Genomic DNA, 7,117 nt, shown 5'->3' with positions numbered 1-7,117 from the left:
TTTATTTGTTTACTAGCAGGACCCATTAACTGGCAAAGAGAAAAAGAAAAATAATAATTGGTTTGTTTCATGTTAAAAGAATTGCAAGTTGAATAGCGTGCGGACATTTTTTTTTTAAATAGTCTAGTGTGTTCGTTTATTTACGAACAGTAGTATTCTGGAATAAGCGGTTTGTTTACTCCCAGCCCATGAGATTTGCCGGATCTTTGTAGGGAGAAGTTTTTCTACCGAGGAAAGGAACTGCAATGGTATGTGTATGAGTTCGTGAGGCAGTTACAAAGGAAGAGGGGGTTGTGTATGTATAATGTGAATAATACTTCCCGGTGTTGAGTGGGGTCGGTGAGAGGTCTTTTGTAATAGAGGGGAATTACGAACTACTTCATTTGTAGGTCTTGACGTGGTCAAGAAAAAGAGGTCGTGATGGAGTTCCTATATATATATATATATATATATATATATATATATATATATATATATATATATATATAGATGTGTCCAAAAGTCAAAACTAATGAAGACAACGAGGTTGTTAAATAGTGCTCAATAAAAAAAAGCGGAATATTTCTTTTATTAGGGGTAAACAGTTACATATGGTCGCTACAAATAGCCATCTGTTTCAGTCAAAGAGACTTCATCAGGCGACCTGGAACCTCACGACGCAAAAGAAAAAATGGAAAATGGGATAGATTAGATCTATCCCATTTTCCATTTTTTAATGTAAAGAGCATTCTTGTCTGGTCTAATTTTCTCCGTAATAATCTCGTGATTCGATCACCGTCCTTATAGAAATTGAATTATATATATATATATATATATATATATATATATATATATATATATATATATATTGTACATTTCCGTACGCAATAACTCTGTCAATTTTCAGTCAATAGTCTCGAAATTTGATATACAGGGTACTGAGATTTGGGAGAATCTATGTGATCGGTTTTCGGCCAGAAATATGGCTGTTAAGGGGTCAAAGGTCAGCGATTGGACCTTTGAGAACTCTACCAAACTCCTCCGACAATTTGGAGTCTAAACACTTGAAATTTTAGATAAAGGTTCCTTGGACATGGATCTAACTTAATAACTTGATTTGAGCCCAAAACAATAAATTTTAAGGGGTTATAATAGGGGTTAAAGTTTTAAAAAAATGACCTTTTTTTTGCTTAGCATACACCTGCAAACACCTGGGCAACGCCGAGTACCCATGCTAGTATATATATATGTATATATATATATATATATATATATATATATATATATATACTTTAATATAATATATATATAATATATATACTCTGATATAATATATATACTCTGATATAATATATATATATATATATATATATATATATATATTCAGATAATATAATCGAGATAAGACACTGATTAGAAATCAGATGAAAGATCCTTATAGATAATACTTTCAGAGCGATCCTTGCCAAAAATAAGAAGCTCAATATTTAAGAATAGAGCAATATATAAGTTTAGTGGTTATATCTAAATTCTAAAAAAAAACAACAACATACAGACACATATATTCGAAGTACTAAACTTATATATTCAGATAATATATATATATATATATTCAGATATATAATGTGTTTATATATTAAGATTTATTACGCAATATATATATATATATTCAGATATAATATATATATTCATATATAATATATATATTCAGATATATAATATATTTATATTTATATATATAGTATATTTTTTCATATATATATATTCATATATATATTCATATATATATTCATATATATATTCATATATATATATGAAAGAATATATATATACATATATATATATAAATATATACTATATATATAAATATAAATATTCATATATATAGTCATATATATATATAATTATAAAATGACCTTGGAGCGAGTGATGTAACCCACTTTCCGGTTTACGACATACGGCTGCGCATGCATGCATAAACATTAACCCATAACAACGTAAACAAAGAATCACAAATCGCTTCTTTTGCAGATTTTGACCTGCGCACTAAAATATTAACGCTATTATTTCGAAATTATTATTTAACATGGGAAGAGTGGGGGTTTTTTGCGATTATTCTTTATTACAACTATACTGTCGCTATTTTCTTACAATTTAACAACTTTACCCCGTTGACAAATATAAGAACAATTGTAGTAAAGCCAAGACTACTACTACTACTACTACTACTACTCTCTATCCGCCCCCTTTCCTTTCTTTCTTCCTTCTTTTTTTATTTTTTGTTTACATTTCTAGATACAAAATAGTTGTGTGAGAACGTTGAATTTGTGGACACATTTACTTTTTTTTTAATATTAGTTTTACTTTATTTTATTTATTTAGGTTTTATTTTTTTTTCCGTCAGGTTTTATTAATTATTTTTTTTAGATTTTAAGTTTCTATAACTTGGTTGAAGGATTCCAATATGGGCTTTTCATTCTTATATTTCTCATCGGTAGGTTCGTGTGCGTTTTTTGCTGCTAAATAACTTTCGTCGGCGTTCGATTCGTAGGAAAATCATATTTAATTTTCGATTCTTGAGCGATTATTCGAAAAAATAGGTAACTTTACACAAATTGGGAGGATTTTTTTTTTCATGTTTGAGTAATCCGTCCGTGATTTTTCATTTTAATACACTTTCATAGAAATGTTTCTGTTATGTAAAAAAAACAAAACTATTTTCTTTACGTCACAAGTGCAACGCTCAAACATGAATTCCATAGCTAATATAACATACTGACCAAACGGGTCACGGGTAGTCTAGTATTCATATATATATATATATATATATATATATATATATATATATATATATATATATATATATATATATATATTCATATACAGTGCCCCGCAAAAGTTCGCAGTACACATTTGAAATTATCAGTTTTTGTATTTAAACATGGAAAATGCATTGAAATTAAGATCGCAACTGGGAAAAATAAAAAATAATAATTTAACACAACGCGAAAAGAAAACTCAATAACTAGCAACGCAAAAGTTTATTTACAAAATAACATCTAGTATTTTATAGCATAACTATTATTGTTGATTACAGCATGCAGACGTTTTGAGTAATCTCCTGCGAACTTCTTACATGTGTCTTGTGTTATTTTATTCCATTCATCCACACAAATTCTCTCCAATTCTCTTAGATTTGAAGGTTCTCTTCTATGCACCCGTAATTACAATTCTCCCCATAAATTCTCTAAAGGGTTGAGATCGAGAGATTGACAAGCCCACTTTAAAACAGCGACTTTATTATAATTAAATCAATTTTGTGTGAGTTTCGAGTCCATTATGGGGTGCGATCGTTATCTTGTTTAAAGATCCCCTCTGATTTCAATTTGTGCAACTTCACACATTCTTTAACGTTTTTCTCCAAGATACTTCTATAAAGTGCTCCATTCATTTTTCCTTTTATTATTTCCACTTTTCCTGCGCCTTCTGCACTAAAACAACGCCAAATCATAATGCATCCTCCTTCAAATTTTACTGTTGGAATGGTGTTTTTTGGCTGGTATTCAGTACCTTTTTTCTCCAAACTTTCGGTGTTTTTGGAGTGCCAAACAAGTCAATTTTGGTCTCATCTGACCAAAGCACGTTATGCCAAAACTCTAGAGGTTTGCTTGGTCAATCCTAGCACAAACATCCTTTGGCTTAAGAAGGGGAGTTTTCCTTGCTGATCTAGAGAAGATGTTTTTAAGGTGAAGGGTTCTACTGATTGTGGTTTTCTAAGTCCTTCTGCAGCTCTCCAAGAGTAATTCTAGACGAATTCATAACCTTCCTTGTTAATAACCTTTAGCACGTTTGATATTTTTTGAGACGACCTGATCTGGCCAAAGGACTGGTTGATTTGTGAAACTTCCAGTGCCCAACTATTTTTCAAACAGAATTCAATGAAACCATCAACTGTTTAGATATTGTTCTATATCCCAATCCACTTTGATGAAGACTTACAATTCGTTTTCTGAGCTCTTGACCAATCTCTTTATTCTTTCCCATGATGTGGTTGCTTACAATACGGTTATTAGATAAAGAATGACGCAATACTTTTACTAATTGCTTACTTCGATGTCTATTTGTTATGTGGCTCAATTGGGTCCACAAGAACGATTATGGAAAACACGTAGTAGATGGTTTACAAGTGTATTAAGGAAAGGTACAAGGAGATAGAGAAAGATGAAGAGAGTAGTAGTAGTTGCAGGTATCAGTAAGTTCTGGCTCCCCGAGGTACAATATCCGTTGAGACTTCGCTCCACCATACGAGCCTTAAGAGCTTATTACATAGGATCTGGACGAGTCCATTATGGGGTGCGATCCGGCCTCACAACACTATTGCATATTCCTGAATATTCTAGAGGCTTCAAAGCATTTTACCATGATAAACCTTCATAAAATTGAGGAATCTAATGAATTTGATATGTATTGTAAACTTTTGCAGTGCTAATTTTTGAGTTTGCTCTTCGTGTTGTGTTAAATTCTTATTTTTTATTTTCCCACTGTTCCTACCTTAGTTTCAATACATTTTCCATGTTTATAAAAAAATTTCATTACCATTTGGGAGCTAGAAATACGAAAACTGGCAGTTTCAAATGTGTATTGTAAACTTTTGCGGGGCACTGTATGTGTGTATATATATATATATATATATATATATATATATATATTTATATATACATTCATATATATATATTCATATATATATTCACATATATAATCGTATATATAATTATATATACATATATTCATATGCATATATATTCATATATATATATATATGAATATATATATATATATATATATGAATATATATATATGAATATATATATATATGTGCTCATATATAATTATTCATACATATATATATATAGTTTTGATAAAAATTCGCATTTCTCATTGCATTAATAAACAGTATGTTTAAGAGAAATCATAACAAGGGCCATGATTTGACTCTCGAATATAAATGCGACATAGTTAGACACAGTGAATCAATCAAGAATCACATTACTCTATAAACACATATAAGGTATTAACTGATATATACTCAAGAGTCAAAATAATGAAAAGAATACGCTGTTGTCATAGCTCCAATCATGATCCAAGTACAGATGGGCTAATCTTTCCAGATAGGTAACTATAAAGATTAGAGTACATTTCTTTGACCCGAAAATGCCAACAAGAAGTTCATGGTCTGTGGCCAATGTAAAGTGGTGTCCAAATAAAATTATTTTGATTTTTTAGTGGGGAGAATTATGGTCAATGCTTCTTTCTCTTTCTGATTAGTATCGTTTAAATGACTTCGCTGTATGAGCTATTTCTTTTTTGCTTTCCATCAGGAAATGTCTATGAAACGACAGCTTCTATATTATAATCCGATGCACCAGAAACAAACGTTATATTCATTGTTGCGTTGAGCAATATATCTGAAGGAAGTAAAGATTTCATCTTATTAGAAACAGATTGATACTTAGTAGATTATTTTTATGAAAGATCTTTTTTTAAATAGCATTGAGATATAAATGAATTCGATGAAGTTCTAGCCAAATTGAACTGTAGGAAAGAGCGTAAAGTTTTCATATTTGTTGATGCTGGCATTTTGTTTTATGTCTGTTATGTTTATGTCTGGCTGTTGTACCTTTTTCTTTTTACAAAATGAATTTCAGATATTTAATTTGTGCTTTACAGAATTCATATTTTTTTTCAGCTTTTACATAGAATTAATACTGCTAAATTCGCTCAAATGTAGGAAAACAAATGCTGTAAAAGTTCATGTTGTATTGCACTTGTAACGATGATATAATCGATTAATGCTAAAACTCCTGTCAATCCGGTTATGCTTGAATCCATTGTTTGCTGGAATATGAATGAATCTGATTTGAGTCCAAAAGGGAAGGCGATTGAATTGAAACAGAATTTTTAAAGAAACATTTATTGCAATTTCACCCTAAACAAGGCACATTGCCACTTTGCTGTATCAGGGACATAAGATACATGGGTACTATGTGGAGAGTGTGGCAGCAAGATGTCGGTTCACGTTACACTTGAACTTCTGCATGTCAGTACAGTGGGGGAAGCAGGAACTCGGAAGAGAATTCCAACGCCCAACGTTTCTGGGGAAGAAACTACTGGAGTAGAAGGCTCTCTTATATCTAGGAATCTCAACTGTGAAGGGGTGGGATTCTGCTGCTTGTCGGGTTTGTCGGGGGTACTTACGTCGAGAGGGCAGAAGTGCTTGCAGTTCGTCAGAGCATTCACCATTGAAATACTTGTAGAACAGGCAGAGGGTGGCTACATTACGTCGATGGGACAGAGGCTTAAGCTTAGATGACAGTTCAGGACGTATTAGGTTGCGACTCTCTTTTGAACCCTGTCTAGGAGTGAGAGACTAGTAACAGATGCACCAGCCCAAATATGATAACACTACTCCATACATGGGCGAATAATGGCCTTATAGAGGTACAGAATACTTTCGGCCGTTAGTAGCTTCCTAGCACGGTAGAGAAAACCTACCTTTTTCGCAGCGTTTCTGGCGACGCTCTCAATGTAATTTTTCCAACTCATGTTTCCTGTGAACGTTAGGCCGAGGAGTTTAAAAGATGTGCTTCCAGATAAAGAGCCTTTGGTCATTGCTATTGGTGGTAGAGAAGGTGTCTTGTAGTTATTGAAGGAAACAAGTTTAGTCTTAGCAGCATTGTAACCCCCTCACTTGAGAGAAGGTGGTTAAGGACTTCTGTTTATCTGAATTCTGGCTCGTGTAGCATAGTCATCTCTGGGGTTGATACATGAAATCTGGTATGCTGAAAGCGAATATCGAAGCAGCAGGCATGAAGGAAGACAACTTATGTAGACTAATCTACAGTGTAATTTCGCAAAATTATGTACAAATATTTTTACAATATCACTCAACCATCTGAGACCCCATTCAAGACTAAAAATCCCATAACTCAGCCAGTACAATATGTTCGTCTAACATCCTCGTATTTCCTGTTGTTGAGTTTTTTCCCCCAATAACAAAATATCTCAGGTTTTTCAACCAGAAAACAAATATATTCATTTTGACAATGAATTAAAATATATCTATATTTATTCACCCTAA

Source organism: Euprymna scolopes, chromosome 6 (assembly GCF_053919585.1).
Source record: "Euprymna scolopes isolate OS-2025 chromosome 6, ASM5391958v1, whole genome shotgun sequence".
Taxonomy (NCBI): Eukaryota; Metazoa; Mollusca; class Cephalopoda; order Sepiida; family Sepiolidae; genus Euprymna; species Euprymna scolopes.
Note: the sequence above shows the minus strand (reverse complement) of the source record.